Source organism: Amblyomma mixtum, chromosome 10, assembly GCF_055824585.1.
Source record: "Amblyomma mixtum isolate Tamu chromosome 10, ASM5582458v1, whole genome shotgun sequence".
Taxonomy (NCBI): Eukaryota; Metazoa; Arthropoda; class Arachnida; order Ixodida; family Ixodidae; genus Amblyomma; species Amblyomma mixtum.
In genome coordinates, this window is record NC_143021.1 from 159711478 (window position 1) to 159731327 (window position 19850).

Sequence of the window (19850 nt, forward strand, 5' to 3'; positions counted from 1 at the left end):
TTTCACCGACGGTTCCCAAGGCTGCCCACGCAATCTTCACCTTGTGTAACCAGGATGCCTTTTATCTCGACATTGCTTATCCGTGAGTATTGCTCCATCCCTGAAATGCTGTTCGAGAGTGCAGAATTTTGTTCTTTCGGTGCCTTGTTAGCAGCTAGAGTGGCATTTTCGCTTTTGAATTTCCCGACCATGTCTTTCGAAAATGATACTTTCTTCACTACTTGGTGAAGGTCAGTTTTGTTCGCAGCAATGTTAACACCCGAAGAGTGTATCTTTGCCATGTATTTGCCTAGAACGTTGTCGGAAACTTGGTCGGCTTGATTACTAAGCCTCGACTCAATGCTATCGATCCGTTTGGCTATTTTAGCACAAGAAGCCATGATCAGTACGAAGAAGCAGCCAGAGCAGCAACGGCGAGAGTAAAGAAAAAATGTCAAGGAAAACTGCATCGCGGTGTCAGGAGTAACCTGCACGAAAATAAGTGGCGGCTTAGATGCTGCACGCTCCGCTGTCGCTGCTGCTGTTGAGACCCAGGTTGCTATCCCCGAGCGACCTCTCGCGAATAATCGTTAATTGAACTGCCACCTGCCACGGTGGACACTTTGCCCACAATCCGGTGAGCAAGTTGTGGCGACGTCACCAGGTCACGTGACATAGGTGGTGGTGGTGAAATCTTTTTAATAAGCAAAAGGAGAGTTTGCATACCAAAAATGGCCCTTTACATAGGTAGAGTCCTTAGTCCGGGACCCCGCTGGACAAAGCCGCTACTCGTGCCCGTTGGACTAGAGCCCTTTGAGACTCCAGCCCCGAGCAGTTGAGCAGGGCTGCCTCCCATGCCTCTCGGGAAGGGGAAGGATTGGGGGGAAGGGAAGGATTCATTTGACAGGCCCAAACCATGTGGAAGGTATCGGATACTTCCCCACAGTGAGGGCAGCGCCCATCAATTTTGTGGTCGAAATGTTTCACTATTGCATAGCGGCCCATACGCCCCCTGGGCGGGTGACACCCAGCCACCCAGCTCTTAGAGGACGCTGGAGTACCAGACAAATATTGACGAAATCGGCGAGTGGAGAGCCTACTTTATTTATTTATCACAATACCCACAGAGCCCGTAGGCACTACAGCCAGCGCGGTAAAATGTGTCAATTTCTGACCTCTTTTCTAGTCCAGTTTATTTTCTAGATGATGTGTACTGGTAAACGGTCGCTATGATACATAAAAAACAACGCAACTCTGTGTTACGCAACGCTGGGTAATAAACATGTGAATAAAACTAACAGGTTCTGCTTTAATACGTATTGGCTCAGTAATGCCACTTAGAAGTCATTCGATTCAAGTAAACAAAGATATCACTATATGAACACGCCTTCGATGCAGCATATTAATGTTTATCTCCTATAAAAAGTGCAAGCTTGTTATCATTAGCGTAAATTAAAGTTTTTTTTCATGAATTGAAAAAGTCACGTTTGTTTCCATTTGGAGGACGATAGAGAATAATCAACTATTTCGACAGCTAACCGACGAGATTACATAGCTCAAATAGGAAATACTAAAAACTGGGAATATGCTGTCTCAATCGGAATCTGCAACTAGCATCGCCAGACCGCCAGTACGCATATCCTGTCTGTTTTGGAAAGAAACTGGAATACCCTGAAAGCTCAGCACATATCATCTTAGCCCCGCTGCGGTGGCTCAGTGGTTACGGCGCTCGGCTGCTGACACGACAGACGCGGGTTCGATCCCGGCCGCGGCGGCTGAATTTCGATGAAGGCGAAATTGTAGAGGCCGGTGTACTGAGCGATGTCAGTGCACGTATAAGAACCCAAGGGGGTCGAAATTTCCGGAGCCCTTCACTACGGCGTCCCTCAAAGCCTGAGTTGCTTTGGGACGTTAAACCCCAACAAATCAACCAAACATCTCATCTTACTTGGATGTGTATCATCATACCATCAACATTATGACATGGAACTTCGTGATAAAGTGGTAAAGATTACCAAAGGATTCTTAAAGCTACCCGTCACCAGTTTTACAGTGACGACTTGCCCAATATCCTAATAACCCATGAAGACTTAGAACCGTAATTAACCCGGATCCACGTCCTCATTTCTTCCCGACAAATTCTAATACTGACCAGCTGAACGATATCCATCCTTCTCAACTTTTTAACAGTTTTCTCATCTGTTTTCACTCGGGAAGTCATTACCTGTTCTACATTTATCAATTCATTTCATGACGATTCTATGTCCCGAACAGATATCAGTGATGACGGCATTCTCTCCTTGCTAACTAACTTTAAAGTTCCTACAAGCATGGATCCACTCGGCTTTAACAACAAAATACGTAGAAGCATACCTGAAAGTTTTTTTTTTCCAAGTTGTATTCGCACTTATTTCTCAGTCCTTATCATCCGGCTCTCTCCTTTACGACTGTACGAAGTTGTATTCGCACTTCTTTCTCAGTCCTTATCATCCGGCATGGATCCACTCGCCTTTAACAACAAAATACGTAGAAGCATACCTGAAAGTTTTTTTTCTTCAAGTTGTATTCGCACTTCTTTCTCAGTCCTTATTATCCGGCTCTCTCCTTTACGACTGGCGTGTGGCTAGTCTTAAACATTTTCAAATCTGGCCTCTCCGCGGTTGCTCTAAACTATAGACCCATTTCATTGACTTCCACATTCTCCGAGCTCCTTGAACACGTCATACAGACTAAAAACATCAATATCTCGAAAATCACCCCATTATATTTAAATACCAGCACGGTTCCCGCAAGGGATTGTCTTGCGACGCTCAGCTTGCTGGATTTACTGAAAACTTATTACTTTAATCTACACCGGAATTCAGGTCGACGCTTTAACGATTTTTCTAAGGCATTTGGCCGTGTCTCTACCATAGGCTACTTCTCAAGTTATCACATCTTAACATTCACCCACAGCTTTTAGCATGGATTAAAGTCTTCCTCACATGTCACGTTCAGTTCATCTGTGTGAATGGTTGTAAATCTTTAATGACTCATGTCCTATATGGTGTACCACAGAGGAATGTGCTTGGTCTCCTGCTGTTTCTAATATTTAATGACCTACCAAATTGAGTTTCGTTCCAAATTAGACTGTTTGTGGACTTCAGGATTTCAGGATTTATTTTCTTTACCATTGAGGTACGAGGAGAGGCTGGGACTAAAGGCATTTGAGTGCCTGATGGAGGTCCCAGCCCCCTCGCGTACAGAATCGATAGCAAACACAGAAAAATACAAAATGATTACAATCAAAGTTGAGCAACCAGTTGTACAAAAAAATGCACTGAGGTAGCGCTCTCACGTAATGAGTAATCATCTATACAAAGAAGAAATCTTATGCAGAATAAGGGGATACCGCTAAAATTGAAAATATGTGCTCTTGGTATATGCAAATCAGTTAGTATACCTGTGCTAAAAGAAAAACAAAGAAAATTACTGTCAGTCGGTAAAGCGGAATGAAACAAAGGAGATCAAGCACTAAGAAACAAACTTCACAAGAAGGTTGAAGGTCTAGTCGTACGAGAGCGATTGCTCCAAGTAAATGACAATTACATAGAGGTTAAAAATATATAAAATATTTAAAAAATATGTCTCTAATAATATATAACTTCTGCGTGGCGTATATTAAAACCCCCACTGACTGCCAACCTTTGCAGACTGAATTAACCCTTGGTGTTCATCCTAGCTAATGACCCTGAACCACTCCAAGACAAAGCTCGTCTGCTTTACAAAGAATTCTTGCCGCATCCAAAGCACATACACTTTTAATGACATTACTGTGGAACAGCTTACATATAAGTATTTAGGAGTTAACCTACAGACCGATATAACCTGGGGCTATCACACTGACTTGATTGTAGGAGCTGCTAACCGTTCTTTTGGGCTAAAACGTAACCTTCGACATGCTACTGCGCAACTGCGAAAACTTGCCTATACAACCTTAATTCGACCTAAAATTGAGTACGCTTCATCAATATGGAACGCGGACCAAGGCTACCTCATCCGTGCGTAACCGTGCTGTTCGTTTCATTTTTTCAGATTACTCAAGTTTTACTGATATCGCGGCGCTGAAAGCTCGTGCTGGACTTCATAACCTTTCCCATGGTCGCAGACTTGCTCGCTTAACACTTTTTCACAAAATCTACCGTCATCCGTTCACCATTAGCAATCTTCTCACGCCGTGACCATCCTTTCAAAAGCTAACGTACCACATGCCATACTTCCGGTTTTTGTAAATCTTTCATTACCAAATTACTATTGACTGGAAATGGCTGCCTTCTGCAATCGTAAGTGAAATTAATCCTACAGTGTTCCATGAACAAGTGAGAGCAATGTGTAATTGATCGAGTTCTGTTCCCTCTAAGCATTTGATTTTTTATGTTTCGCGCTATTTATTTGTCACTTTACGTTCTTTTTGCGTGTTGTTGTTCCGCCACATTTTGATACTTGTTACCTGTTCCACAATTCTGCTTTTCTAGTTTTGTTAACTGGCCAGTTTTTATATTTTTACTTTTGCCAGCCCCCTAACTAATACCTTCATAGTGAGGGCATTTATGGGTAGCTGGAAGTAAAGCTGAGAGAAAGGCTATGTTCTCGTCATGCTTGTGTAATAATCGAAAAGTCTCGAACATTGTACCTAAAATGGGTTGTGCGCAGTGATTTGTGTTCATTCGATGGGCCGGCGATCAGAGAGTCCGCTGTCACCAAAACAAGCAGTAAGAACACACTAATACATGTGGCCTTCATAAGTTTCGTAGTTTCTCATCATGGGCAGCGGAGCCATTGTTTTAAGATGTGTCATGGTTTGTTAAGACGTGACAGGTAAAAAGAAAACCGGATCATGCTGAAAATCGCACGCAGTTTGAGGAGGAGGAGATTTAACGTTCGCGCTGACTGCTTGGAAAAGTCAGCAGAAATAGTGCTGAAATTGCAGATGCAAGCCAATCGGGCATGCTAAGCCAAGCTAACAGTAACCAAATGAGAGAGGAGTATTTATAAAGAACAAATAAACATCAACATTACTAACAAAGTGGAAGCACACGTTAAAGGCATGAAGCGTGTCACACTGGGGCATTTTGCAGATGCTGAAGGTGTTCACGGTGACAGTACGTTGGACAGCATTTTTGACGCTCCTAACAATAAAGATTACAATCATATGACAGTGATAGAGCACTAAAAAAGAGGCAAATTAGTACGAGCTATCACACGCATAAAAAAGTTTCTGAACTAATTGCTGAAGTTCCTCATAATTACTAAATTTTTTAGCGTACTTAATTCTTAATAGTTTCTAAAGGGTTCCCGAAATGAGTTCGCGTGAGTGGACGCGCCGCAAGTATACAGACCAGAACCGCAGCAGCAAAAGCGTTGGGGCCGTTGCTAAACAAACTGTTCATGCGCCGTAGGTGTAAGCATGCCCACACATTGTTTTTCCGATCATTGGAGAGTCAAGCGGGCAGCTGAAGGCTTTCGCAAACGGAGGGAAGTACTTGACGACCCTGTTGCACAAGTCGGACGACTGGTTTCCTGAGGAGTAGAAATCGCAGGTGGTGTGGCAAAAGGTGATGAAAAATATTTGTTCGGCGGAGTACTTCTTCAAACGCGCTAAGGGGAGGTCATCATGCGCGTACCGGTAGCGAACGTAAGCCGCGTGAGCTATGTATAGGCCTCCCAGGAGAGGCTCGAGCTCCAGCGTTTCCAAGCAGCTCGAAAGCGCCCACAGCACTTTGCGCAGTTTCTCCGCTGTTGGGAGGCCAGAAACGACGTGACTGAGGACCTTCGTCATTGACTGCAATGCGCGTGATACTTCCGCGCCGAGGACGGTGCCCAGACCACCGTACACCATGGCGCTCGTGCCGTTTGTGTAGTACAGCGGCGGTGTCAGAGCTGCAGCCGCTACCAGCAGCGCGTTGTCGACCGGGTCGTAGGCGGTCAGTCGGTTGGAAGACAGCCGGAACACCTTGGTCGCCACGTCGCGGTCTCCGTCCCCCACGAAACGCTGCAGCTGGACCCGGACCGAGAGCCACTCCGCGAACGCAGAGAGGGGGCCGAGGTCCACTGGCCCGTAGTACTGCTCTAGACTCTTGAGCGCCGACAGTTCGCCTCCTGGCCACACGGTGGCCGCGGTTTTCTCAAGCACGGATGCCATTGCGAGAAAAGCCTGGTCGCCTGCCTGAAAAGCGGACCGCATTTGGTCCACCGCTGTTCTGAGCACACTCCACTGCAGGTTTATGACGGCCAGTCTTTGAGGAGCCGAGAAGCGCATTTTGTTTGCGGCGGCCAGAGCTGCGTGATACACTGCCTCCACGTGGAGCCCGCAGGAGATCTTGGTGAAGACGGTGCCCTTCTCTGAAATGGCCACGATGGAGTAGAGCGTCCTACTCGCCAATGGACCGACCGCCTGCAGGAACCACCAGGTCGTATGGAACTGTATGTCACGTGCGGAGAGCCCCTGCAGGATTCGCGACATCGCGGTTATGATGTGCACGTTGTTGGCCAAGAAGAAGTCGTCGACCGTAATCTGGGGCTTGGCACCATACGCCCATTGGATGACACGTGCCCAGTCCTCGGCGTGAAGCTGTGGAATATAGGCTGTTAGGCTGAGATTGCGCAGCGGTACCAGCAAGGGGTCTGGGTTAAAGGCACTGATGGCATCAGAGAGGTTTCCGAGCACGTAGCCCTCCACCTCGGAGCTGCGATTCCGTAAGAAGGCGAGAAAGGACGACGCTGCACCCCGCTTGGCGACGAGCGTAGATATGAACGTCTCCACGTACACTGGGTGCACTCCGAACTTCAAGACCTCCCGGTGAAACTCCAGCCACGGAAGGGCAGTGATGGCGGAGCTCTGTACCACGGTTCGTCCCCGTGAGAAGTTGGACGGGCGCAGGTCAACACGGAACCAGAGGTGCAGTGCCCATTTGGCACTGAGCTCCACCAGAGCCTGCGGAAAACGTCGGCCATCCCCGAACTTGTTAGTAGTACCTCCTTTTGCATCTTTATTGCTGTCGCAAAGCTAGCCCTCGATAGGATGGCTACGGCACTCCTCTCACGGTTGCCAAATTAGACTCATAGGAAAATTTAGCATGTCAGGTATTTGTGCCTGCGAATTCAGTGTGGCAGAACTAATATGTATATTAAGAACATTCATTGTGGGCACTCAACTTTACTAATACTGCAGCAGTCAATCAGAAGGGGATCTTTCAGTAGATCAATCAATCAATTATACGAGCTGATCGGGTTTCTCGTAATAGTGACCCTAATGCCGTATATCCCGTGGAAATCCGCACCGAAACATATTGTCAATCTTTTTTCCTCTAAACAGCCCGAAACTGTAAACTAGAATGACCGTCCATCCGAAGAGGCTACCATCACCAACTTGGGTCATTTCAAAACCGCCATCGAAGATCATCTGTATTCATCTCAATACTTCCTTATTAGCTCACCACTCATGTGATGTCTTGAGTGGACGTTTGAGGAGTCAATGAATAAGCAAATAAATAAACAAATCGTTCTTGCTTTGTTCACGTGGTCGTTGTTCTGCCCTTAGTAACCGTCCGGTAGTTCGCATTTGTAGCATGCTTTGGTTTGGTTTATGGGGTCTAACGTCCCAAAGCGACTCAGGCTGAGAGAAGCCGTAGTCAAAGGCTCCGGAAATTTAGACCACCTGGGGTTCTTTAACGTGCTCTGATATGGAACAGTACACGGGCCTCTAGAATTTCTCCTCCAATGAAATTCAACCGCCGCGGCCAGGATCGAACCCGCGTCTTTCGGGTCAGCAGCTGTGCACTATAACCATTGAGCCACCGCGGCGGCTTGTAGCATGCTAACTAAACAGAACAAAATCACTGTTTGCTTTGAAGGCTTTTTTTACCATTAGTAGCTTAACCCTGCTTGTTTTCCGACTTCATCTGGGGAAAGTGGCGCCAAGTGTATGATCATACCTTCGACTTAGCATTAAATTAAATTTAGACACGACGCAGTTCCGATGCAATCTTTCAGCGCGCTCTCAATGTAAGCAATGTTTGAGGAAAATTTCCCAAGGTCGAGTAGGTTTCTAATCAGGTAATCACTGTTCGTTGCCCAGGCGGAGCTATGCGGCTGCAAAGGAAAGCTATACAATTTCAAATAAATGTCGTAGTGCCGTGGACCAGGGCAATTTTCGTTAACTGCGAAGTTTGTATGGAAGCTCTATAGCTTTCTTTTGTAGCCTTCGGTAGATGCTATTGAGTAATTATTCCCTTATTATACTCTTAGTGTACGCTGTGGTGCTGAAGGCGGTAATGTGTCAGTGAACTGGGCATGGAAGGTAGGATGCACGAGCTGTGCAGTGTAATGGTTTGGAACAACAGTAATTACGCGGCAGAATGTCTACATTTACGAGCCTTTGCGCCAGCTACCGCAGCAGCGGACAGGTTTTGTATGAAACCAGCCTAGGCAACACGGCTGCGTACCTTACAGGCACTTGACAGCAAAGCGGCCAGTTTTTCATGCGCTGAAGACGAATAAAGCAGCAAAGCGTACGGAACCGAGGAATTTAAGCTCGAATTTTGGTAGTGGGGAAGTTCCAAGCAAAGCAAAGGAGCAGTAACACATGTTCGACGGAAATTTTATTTGAAGGAAGAAATTCGAGGCACGCAGGCGCCTAGGTCCCCAAACGACCCGACTGCAGTCAAGTGATTACGTTCCTAAGCTACATTACACTCGCGGCCAGGCCACTGGAGATTGTCTGCATGGCCGGGTCCTCCGAGCGCAGCAGGATCTCGCAGTCCTTCAAGACCTTTAGGTGCTCCAGGCCCCGCGGGGGAGGGGTCCGCCGGGCAGAGGGAGAAGATGTGGAAGGAAGACGCGAAGAGTTCTGGGTATAGGGCCTAGGCAGGAATGGAAAAAGATAGATGATAGTAGAATAGGGTAATAGGTGAGGGGCGAGTGTCTGTAGTCTGCACCATAGTGCTGCATGTTATTTAGGGAGGGGGGGAGGGGGGGTAGCTTTGGCGCAAGGCTATACAGGCCTGCGTCAGCTCGCTGAATGAGTGCATGCCCGATCCGAGGCCCCCTGAGCCAGGTTTATAGAACCTCGTGATGAAAGGTTAGCGGCTGCGTTTCCAGGATTCCTGGAGTGCACAGGCATCTACTTAAAATTCCCATGGGGGGAGGGGGGGTGCAACGGCAGAGCCCAGTATGCCAAAAACAGGGACAAGGACTCGGCTTTATTCAAAATTTAGAATCACAGTATTGAAGTATGCTAAAATATGTGTCCGTGCGAGTGCTGGCAGTTGCAATGGCGGATTCCTCTGCATTCTCTGGGGAGCTGTCGTGGGGGGGGGGGGGGGGGGGGTGGTAGAGGTAGTTTGATGAAGGGGAATGAGGAGGAGCTTACTACGGCTGCAGTAACTTCGCCCGTGCAAGCGGCGTGGACCCATATGGTGTCCCGCTAGGAGCCGTATTCTCGGCGGAGTGCCTTCGCACGGGCTCTGCGGCGCTGATCATGGTGGGACGGGTGCATATTTCTTGGGAGCAGCTTGATGAGCCGCTACCGGTAAAGAAGTGGAGGGAGGGTGAGGAAGGCTGGGTCGTTGGCCGGTATTCTGATTCCAAGGAAGACCAGGATATACCAGCCTGTGGAGGTTTGTGTGTCTGATGCAATGGGCCTGCCGGTCGGTCTTTATGAGCTCCCCGGTCCTGTTGTTGAGGCCTAGTAATCTGTATCTAGGAGTTTTGAGGGTAAGGGGAAGTGAGACCTTGTTTGCCTTGCGGATCAAAGCATCCAATGGGTTTATGTCGTGTTTCGAAAGTTGCAGCACAGAAAACGGTTGAGGACGAAGGCGTGCATTAGGCGATAGAGGTCACGCTCCCTCATGCCCCTATGCTGGCCCGAAACTCTGCGGTTAAGGTACGATATCGCGCCTGCAACCTGCTTGAGTTTCTTGAGGGTGGTGATGTTTTTACCATCGCTCTGGATGCGTTGACGCAATCTGCTCCGGGTTTCAAACCTACGGTACCGGGTCTCCATTCAGTTCAATGGTAATGGGGGAAGCGGTGGTTTTTGAGGCGGATGAGGAGCAGCTCGGACTTCTCTGGGGAGGAATACAGTCCGATGCGGGATTCGTAATTTTGGGTGAGGGTGGCTGCTTCGTCTAGGTGTTGTCTATGCCGCCGTCACTGCCGTGCGTGGCCCGCAGCCTGATGTCGGGATGGAGGGCGTGCTCGTGGTAGGGAATATTTGTCAGTTTTCGGGCGAGGGCGATTGGGATGATGTTAAACACGAAGGGGGAGAGGACGGACCCTTGAGGAGTGCAGACGCTCTAAAGCGTGTCGGAGAAGGAAGAGAGAGGGCCGAAGTCTATCTCAGCCGTACGGTCGGTGAGGAATGTTTTGATGTTGTTCTACGTGCGCGAACCCACACCGAGCCGCGTTCTGGAGGGAAGAAAGATGCAGTAGCGAGAATTTGTCGCCTCAGCGAAGGGTTGGGGGGGAAGTTTCAATTACGGGATGTTCTTAACCGTGCGGTCGCATCGTAAAGGACTTCAGCATTTTGGAAAATCCCTACCCCAGCGGGCCGGGTTTGGCCCAGTGACCTGGCGTTGAGCAGCTCAACTTCCCAAGAACTGAGCTATTGCGGCAGGTGCGCTGTTGAGTCAAGTTTGACAGGGATGCCCCACTGACTCGAGAAGACTGGCTGCCGGTAGTCTGCAGCCACGCTTCTGAGAAAGTTCTTTTTTTTTTTCTGAAAACAGAAGCGCGAAATGTGGAGTAACACAGGCGAGCGCAAAAAAAAAGGAGCTATAAGTTTTTGCCAGCAAGAATTACTTCCGAAACCATTATATATTCAAAATTTTAAGGCACTCACACTCAAAGAAAAACAAGGTAAAATGACACGCCTGACAACCTGCACCAAATACACGGCTACAAGGGACTTCAAACGTCCTTTCAGGAACGCTAAAATTAGTTACGGACACAGGGAGACAGACACGCACGTTTGAGCATCGACCCTCTCGACCTACCATCATTGTGGTCAAGGAGCCAACAGCAAAGCCTAAGACGCCGAAAATAAGACAGCTCCTTTTGAGGCATCCAAGCCAAAAGGTACCGCAGCACCAGTGATTCCCTTGTGTCTGCATCTAGACTGAAAACACCTTACAAGCACTGAACATATCCACGTACACGAACACGGGGCTCAGAGCGAGCCAGGAATACAAGCGTGGGCATAAGGCCAGTTGGAAGGGAGTAAAGCAGACAAGGAACACTACAGCCTCAAGAGAACCGCTGGGGCCCATCGGTGGGAATATATTTCATGCCGTAGTTGTAGCGAACGTTTCGCGTGTGTACTGACTTTTTTTTGACCACCGTGTTTTTCATGCAGTTTGTCTCTGGTGTCTTGTCCCGGGTATAGTTTTTACTCTCTTTAAATCCTACTTTACTTCCAAAGCTTGCGTGTTCTGCGCTGTTTCCCAAGCTAAAGCCATGGGGAGAAAAGCAGCAATCCTTTTGTACTCGTCTGGGTTACTGCATATTTTGCTCAACCGCTTCCTATGGTTAAGCCTAGTTGCGTCATGTGTTACGGTTGCGTTATTATTAGTGCAGTGCATTTTAAGGGAATCCTGTGTGGGGCAGCATATTTTAAACTAAGGTGTAGTTATTCTTTAGCAACCACCCAGCGAGCTATACGATGAAAAACTAGAAAGCACGCAGAGGAGCTACAGCTTTCTTTTGCAGCCGTGCGGCTGCGCTTGGGCGGATGGCAACGAATAATCACTATCTTAAAGTCGGAATACGTGGAGCGATTCTATGGCTGCAGGCAGGTGGTTTTTGGCCGACGGCGCGCAATCTACGTCTGATGAGAAAAAAAAAAAATGCGGCTGGCGCCGTTCTGGACCGGCCAGATATTTACGTGCGGCGTACGGTGATAGCGGATGCGCTATATTAAAAGCAGAGCGTCCTCGCTCAGTGGTATTTGCCACTTGTTGATGCCATTTGCTTTCGCGTCGAAAGCAAATGCATCTCCAATTGGGCGTCGCGCCGCCGCGCTTTCTGCTACCTGAATTACGTAGAATATATCGTAGCATGTATCCCAGTGTACTTCACAAATTTTCCCCCTTTCAGGATGCTGCCAAAGAACGCCTATAGAAGAAAGAAATCATTGTCACAAATTTCACTAATTTGCTGAAGGTTACCTAAGTAAGTACACGCTCTCTACAGGGGTTCAATTTCAATTACTCGTCAAAACAAAAACAAAAACTGCGGCCCTGAGCAGGATCAAAACAAGGCAATTTCAGGAAGGAAGACCGACGCGATGCCTTTTGAGCACCGCTCATGTGTTAAAAAGGACATGTATTTTTACAATCCTCCCTACCACTCTGAAGAACGGTTTTGCTTTTAAATAGGCACATACGTAAGCAGCACTCTCAGTATCGTGCTTTTATAAGTTCTTCGAAGATAGATGTCAGTCGCGTTAGACCTCGCATCTTTATTTAAACGGTGCAACAATGAGGACGACAGCTGTACAACACAGAAAAACTTCATGCGAAAGCTATTCATGGAGAATTTTGAAGATTCTTCCGTCATGAATAGAAACCTCTCGTGTCCTGTTAGACAATTCATTGTAATAAAAAGCCAACTTAGCTTCACTTACACTAACCACAGGAATTCAAATGGGAAAACTGCATCACACGAGACATCGTTGTCCGTTGCCGATTATGGACTACAAATGTTCGCTTACCAGCTACCGAAACACCTAAATACTATATACAATAAAAATATTAATTCAATTAGTACACCGATTCATGACCTTTTCAAGTATTTCCTGCATTTCAATGATTAGCCAGACTGTACATTCTTCTCCTACTATATTATTATTATTGCAACGTGTGCGTCACAATTTGCTTGAAACAGTCTTTGATGTTACTGAGATTTCGTCGCCTGAAAGGTGCCCGATTTCAGCGTGATGCCCCTGTACATGTAAGGGCCGAGGACTCGGCAAGCGAGTGAGGGAGTGATAACTTTTTTGGGTGTCGGGCAGTGTTTAGCGCGATCAGGCCTAGGCCTCCCGCGTGGGGACGTCGAGATCTTGTGTCGTGCCCTCGAAGCTCTTTTCCTAGTCCTCTTCCTCCTTGCGATGAATATATTTCTGGTATTATTACTGTAATAGCACCGCAATATGGAACATTTAAAGGGCATTTAGAGGGACAAACCATATGTATGCCTTAAGAGACAAAGAGGGCAGTGCCCTTAGCAACATGGATCAGACAGCTAAAGTAAAGTAGCCGAAGAGGTCTCCACAGGTCTATATAGCCGCCAACGTAATCAGAACGTAAATGAGAGGGACAGTAGCGCACAGAACTGGTTTCTTGGGGCTTAACGTCCCAAAGCGACTCAGGCTATGACGGACGCCGCAGTGAAGAGCTCCGGAAATTTCGACCACCTGGGGTTCTTAAACGTGCACGGACGTCGCACAGTACACGGGCCTCTAGAATTTCGCCTCCATCGAAATTCGACCGCCGCGGCCGGGATCGAACCCGCGTGTTTCGGGTCAGCAGCCGGGAGCCATAACCACTGAGCCACTGCGGTGGCCCTAAGTCTGAAGGGTAACAGGTTGGATTCCAAGGGAAGGGATGCGCAGTAGAGAGCGGCAGAAACGTAGGTGGGCGGATGAAATTAAGAAGTTTGCGATAGTGTGCCCGTAGATGGTATAGGGCAAGGTTAACTGAGAGATATGGGAGAAGCCATTGTCTTGCATTGGGCGTAGTCACGCTGATGATGATGAAAATTGAAATGAATAAGCTTTGTTATTCCGCGCGTAGCTGGTTTAATTTTCGTGTATTTTGTTAGTATATGAAGCCTGTATATTGCATTTCCTGTAAAGAAAAAAAACATTTGAAATTGAGCGATAATGTTTTATACGTTGCTTTTTTGCGATGCGTAAACAGAGATCCTTGTAATGCATTATTTTTACATAGCTTAAGTCGATCTGATTAGAAACTTCTCGTTAAAAACCTTTGTGCCTTATACTTATACAACTTATACTGCCTAGATCGGAAGCCCAAGGCGGTGCCGGTTGCAGTGACTAAAATGATCGAGTGCTCATTCCCCGCAGCAGAATCTTCGATTCGCCCGTTGTTGCCCGAGTGTGCTGCTCGCAGATTTTGTCAGCAGCAGTCGCAATCACTATATTCAGCACACGCGACGTCCCGCTGAGCACCTTGAGCGGAGCGGAATAGTCGGAGGGGTCCGGCAGGCTGTCCTCGTCTGTGGGCCAGTCGAAGCTGCGGCCCTCCATGAACCTCAGCAAGCGCTCCACGTCGCCGTCCCCTCGGCTCGAGGCGTCCAGGCAAGCGCGCATCGCCCGGTTTGGCTTGGCCAGGACGGGCACCGAGGGCGTCTCGCGGCCCAGCCTGCCAGCGTAGTCCAGGAGCAGCTGTGTGCTGAGCGCTGGCGGTGCCGTCCCCGGGTAGCGCCGGTAGGCCGCTGAGCACACGAACAGGCCGAAGTCGTGGCACGGGTCCGGGACATCCGTCTGGGCGTCGTAAGCCCCCACGCCGAGGGCCGCCGCGTGCTCGTCGCAGTCCTTGGTCGAGCAGAACCGGGGACTCTGGGCCACGATCGGCCGTCTGAGCCACACGGCCGCGGACACGAGCGCAGCCGCGACGAGGAGAGCCGCCAAGGCGATGAGTCTCCGCCACCAGGGGGAGGCGCATGCCTGCGCAGAAGACGTCAACACTGAACGGAGCCACCCCGAAGGCGGTGAGGAACCATGCTGCGCACGTAAGGTACGCGGGGCTTGCGAGCAGCAAGGATAAAATTGCCCCGACCTATACATGCGACCTTAAATGAAGATAGCGGTTTAGTTGGGAACGCGCAAGACAAAAACAGCCTACTTGGTAGGACGACAGCGCAAAAACGACAACCACAGGGGAGGACAAGACAAAAAGGTTGGTTGGTTGGTTTATGGGGTTTAACGTCCCAAAGCGACTAAGGCTATGAGAGACGCCGTAGTGGAGGGCTCCAGAAATTTCGACCACCCGCTACTATCAACTGATTTATTTTGTCATCAAGACACATTTATATAACCAGCCAGTCACATCACAGATCACACTTTGCGGCGCCAGCTATCTTAGACTAACAGATAAGAAAGGTTTGATCACCTCTCGAGCTGTAAATGTAGCTATGTCAGAGACAGATTGCAAAAAAGGAAAAAGAAAAAGACAGCCGTTCTTCAGTGACTTACGTGCCCCGTAAAATATTTGACGTTGCTGTACGTTCTACTTTTTATTTAAATAAGTCAATCCTGCTTAAGTGATAAAAAAAATTGCTGATTGAGTGAAGGGCTCGACTCAAATGATGGAGAAATTAATTAATTCTCAAATGTCGCCCGCATGAGCCGCTGCATTCTATGACGGCCTACTTCATGACAAAGATAGCGCTCGAAAGAAAAAAAAAAGGAACGTCGTTACGAGCGCTACATTAGTCGTCATGAGCTACCAGCTATACCAAACCACTGCATGTTTGTATTGAAAGCTCCTGTGGATAACAGGGATCCTTCGTGTAGCGAAGAATATGTTTTGAGGCAAGCTCACTGTTCCACTGAGGACCGTACTAATGTAAAACATGTCATACTCTGTGCCGTACGCTATTTGTCCGGCAAAAGCTATCAGGGTGAGCTCAGGGGCTAGTTGGTTATTCATAATAATTTTTTCAACAGCGCATGCTACACAAGGACACAAGACGAGGAAAGACAGTTGAGCGCTCGTGTGTGTCGTTCCTCGTCTTGTGTCCTTGTGTAGCATGCGCTGTTGAAAAAATTATTATTAAAAGCTATCATTATCAGTTAACACACTTGAGAATGAACAGGACATGGCAGCTAATTACTAATATTATCAATTAACACCCTTCAAAATGGACAGGACATAGCAGCTCATTACCAGATAACAAGTACTCATCGGAAACATCTGTCTGATCACCAACCATGTAACCACCGAGAGCTAGTGGACCATAGTGGCGTGTTTAGCAGAAATCCGTAAACTCCATTGGCTATTAGGGCAAGAGTACTGGTAGCTAGCACTAAGGCTTCCAATGTCGAAAAAATAGGTTCCCTGAGTGTCCGACACCAGCTGAATCTGCAGAAATAAAATAAATATGGCCGCACTGCAGGGTTTCGAGCCCACGACGGCGCGAACAGATTCGATTCGCTGGCACACAGCACGAGAGCACTACGCTATCGCCGCTTTTTTTTTCAGACTGGTATTTATTACAGTTATGAAATGGTTTATGTACATGATCTCTGTACAAACATTAGGCAAACAGTGGCAAATCAACACGATGCATAGCACGACACAATGAAGCCATCAACCGCGAGAAAAGAGGCAATGCAGAGCACATACCTAATCCATCATGATACGACACACCTAAGCAACAAAGCACTAGAAAAAAATGCAATGAAGGGCACAACAGTTGTAGATAGCTCCTCCGGCATCACTGCCACTCACTAGCGCTGTGCATTGCATGTCGTCGCCTTCATCAACTTCCAACCATGCGCAATAGACAGAGAACACACTGCTATCGCAGTGCCCAGTTAAGGTGCGTTAAGGGGGCCGAAAATTTTATGATGAGCGACCACTAAGGACCCATATCACCGATATGGCCTTGCATTAAAACTCTTTCCGCGAAACGAAAGAATGACTCGTGACGTAATAGCGCACATACTTTGCATTTGGCCAAGTAAGCTGAATCGGCTGTAATACTTGCACCACAGCGGGAGCCGTCGCATTCAAGTCTTTCGGCGTATAGAACAAAAATTGGCTGTGGCTTAGCTAAGGTTAAGCCTGGATATCTCGAAGCGAATAGCTCTCGCTGCGTTTCAGCCAACTCCCAAGCTGCCACTTTTGGATCGGTGTTTCTGCGCCGTTCGACTGTTACTTCTTCTACTTCCATGGCGAGTGTCTGCGTCTGTTCTATGGGCAAGCGCGCCTTATATACCCCTCCTTTCAAATGCGCACTGCGCACGGCTGCGGCGAAAGGTCAAACGGTGGCGAGGAGGAGAAGCGACTGCGCACATGCGCAGTAGCGCGCGGCGGCGGCGAGAGGTCAGGCGACGGAATCAGCGGCGGCGGCGTCCACCTGCGCCGTGCGTGACGTCGCTCGGTTTCGCGCATTCGCAGAAGCGGCAAATCTGGCCTCCGGCTCGCGCGAAGCGCGGTGTTGGCTTGCCTAGTGAAGCTTTTCGCTTCGAAATGATTGCGGTATGAATGGGCCTTTGCGGTAAAAGTGTCTCCCAGCGCAAGGAAAGGGGAAGGCAAATGTCGAACTCATGATTTTGCACGCGAACGTTTCTGAGGCCCACCGGTCGTCTTGAGCCACGATGAGCCACAGCGTGGCGTCTCGGTCCCTTGGGCAGGCACGGGAGGGACGCCGCACGCCGGGAACTGAGCGATGGTTTTGAGTGAGCCGTGTCGCGAGGCATCAGTGGTGCCTGGCCCACAGGGTCGCTGCTTCCTTCCGTGCCGGTCCAGAACTCGTCGGGAGAGGCCAGGGCAGCCAGAGGATTATCCCACTTGGCTGCGGGAAAGGGCGAGACTGGTGGATGGATTTCGCAAAGGCAATCGATCAAAATTTTGGTATGGGCTAGTCGGTCGCTCATCTTAAGGAAAGTAATATACAGCGCAAAAAACAGGGACTTCAGAGAAGACACACAACAGGACTGGCGCTGAACTGTTCAGCGCCAGTCCTGTTGTTTGTGTCTTCTCTGCTGTCCTGTTTTTTGCGCTGTATATTACTTTTCTCTAAGGTAGCCTACAACAACAAAGCCTGGAGAGGTGGACTTAAAGGGAATGGGAAGCCGACCTCAGGAGGAGTCAAAGAGGACAGAAAAGAAAGCGAGGGGAGGACGCCATGTGTACCGTCTTCCTTTCCAGCTACAGTCGTGACCAGTATGTGAGGGAACAATGCCTGAGCATTCATACGTTGATGATATCGCAGTTATGAGCGAGAAACACACTTTTGTTTACGGAGTAGTTTTCATCTTGGCGCATGATATCCAAAAGTCGTTCTCAATTTTAGTGCAGAACTAAAGAGAAAATTTGCTGTTTTTTGCAAAAAGCTTGTTACCTCTGATCTTGCTCACGACCATACCTTTGTGCACTTTCTCCAGCGTTCTCTCACTTGATGCAGGAGATGAGCATAAGGTATTAGCCAGCAGACATTCGTACAGGAGAGCCGCGTGCATGCCTGATAGGCAAGCAGTAAGTTAAAGCGCTGAGCTCGATGCACAACAACCCCTCCGCTCGACCCAACGCTGATTCGAACCAGAGAATACAATTCGTTATTAACATGGGCAAACGAGGCAAAAGGCGGTAGCCTGACTGGACCTCTTTGCCAAACGGTTTAGTTGCTCATGGAGGCTGCATTAAAATGTATTTAATGTGCGTAACATGTGGTCAATGTGACAATGTATAAAATTTACAATGTATCGGAAAAATATGAGGCAACCCAGGAAAGAACAGAGCACATGTAGTTATTGGAGGTTTAGCCGGTTCTAGTGCATTGACAGGTGTGTAGTGTTGAGTGAATTTTTTTTAGTTTTAAAGCCGGAAAGGGCATGCAAGTTTAGCGCAAATGTTTTCAGCCGTCTTAGCCTGTTGCTTCGGATCGCAGTCACACGCGGATCATATGCTTATATGTCTGGGCCACATGGGACAAATGTGGGAACCTAGAGAGAACGGTCGCTGGCATTTGCGAAGGCAAGAAAGGAAAGGGAAAAGTGCAGAGTGGAGACTAATGCTGACTGATGCGAGGGTGCGACCTGGTTTTCCAAAAAAATGACAAGACAGTTGCACTATAAGAGCCAGCAGTTACAATGGGACAATACGCCGCATTAGGGAAAACGGGCAACGCACGGCGTTGCTTAAGCGATGCCGGGCCGTCGATATGCATCCCCACGCGGGCGAATCTCGGAAATTCTCTTTTCGCTGGCCGGCTAACGACGGCATCATTAAAAGAAAACTGTGTGGAAAATTTTATTTAAAGAGCTGGGCTTTAAAACCTGCAAGGAGTAACGAGAGCGACACTTAAGAACTGCAAGTACAGCATAATATTCGTAACTGAAGCGCACACCTTCTAGCGGATACGATCGCTTCAAGCTTACATTGCCCCCGAGAAGGCTGCTCGACATCTGATTGTGGTTAATGGGTCCTATTCAAGATTTTTAACGAAATTTGGGGGCTGTGCATGCACTCTGGACCACGCATCACCTCATTTATGCAAATTCGAAGTGTTGTTAGCGGACGAATGCCATTACTGAACGAAGAATGCAAACATTATGAGGCACAACGCTTGATCCTATTGGTAATATTGATTTACTGTTCCATTTTGAGCATTAAAGCATTTAGAATAGTTAATGCTGTCTTGTAGTCATGATGAGACTGTTCAAATATCCTTTAAACCATTAATTTTGCATGACGGTTAGATTAAACGTTAAACACACACACGCGCACACACACACACACGCGCACGCACACACGCGCACGCACACACACGCACGCGCACGCACACACGCACACACACGCACGCACACACACGCATGCACACACACACGCACGCGCACACACACACACACACACATATTGTGAGACGGGAAACAGAGCGCAGAATGGAGCGAGCTTTAATGTCACCCGCAAATATGGCGACCAACCCTTCGAAGAAGAAGATGGATATGTACAGGTTTGGGACTCAGCATTGGGACTCAGTGACGCAACTTCTCAAAGTGTCCTTCTACATCACTGCCGTGGCCAAGACTTGGTTCGTGACCCACCAAGATGCCATCCCGGACTGGGCTCACTTCTCGTCATAGA

At 48.2% G+C, this 19850-nt stretch overlaps 1 pseudogene across 1 annotated transcript in view; it reads right to left on the reverse strand.

Annotated features, from left to right (window-relative positions):
• Positions 1-13570: 13570 nt before the first annotated feature.
• LOC149327514 (uncharacterized) overlaps positions 13571-19850 on the reverse strand; it is a 31545-nt pseudogene continuing 25265 nt past the window's right edge. Inside the window, exons 3-4 of the transcript XR_016286546.1 lie at positions 17345-17641; positions 13571-14704 (exon numbers count right to left, since the gene is read on the reverse strand). The product of XR_016286546.1 is annotated as an uncharacterized LOC149327514 (transcript). The remainder of the gene's footprint in view (positions 14705-17344; positions 17642-19850) is intronic.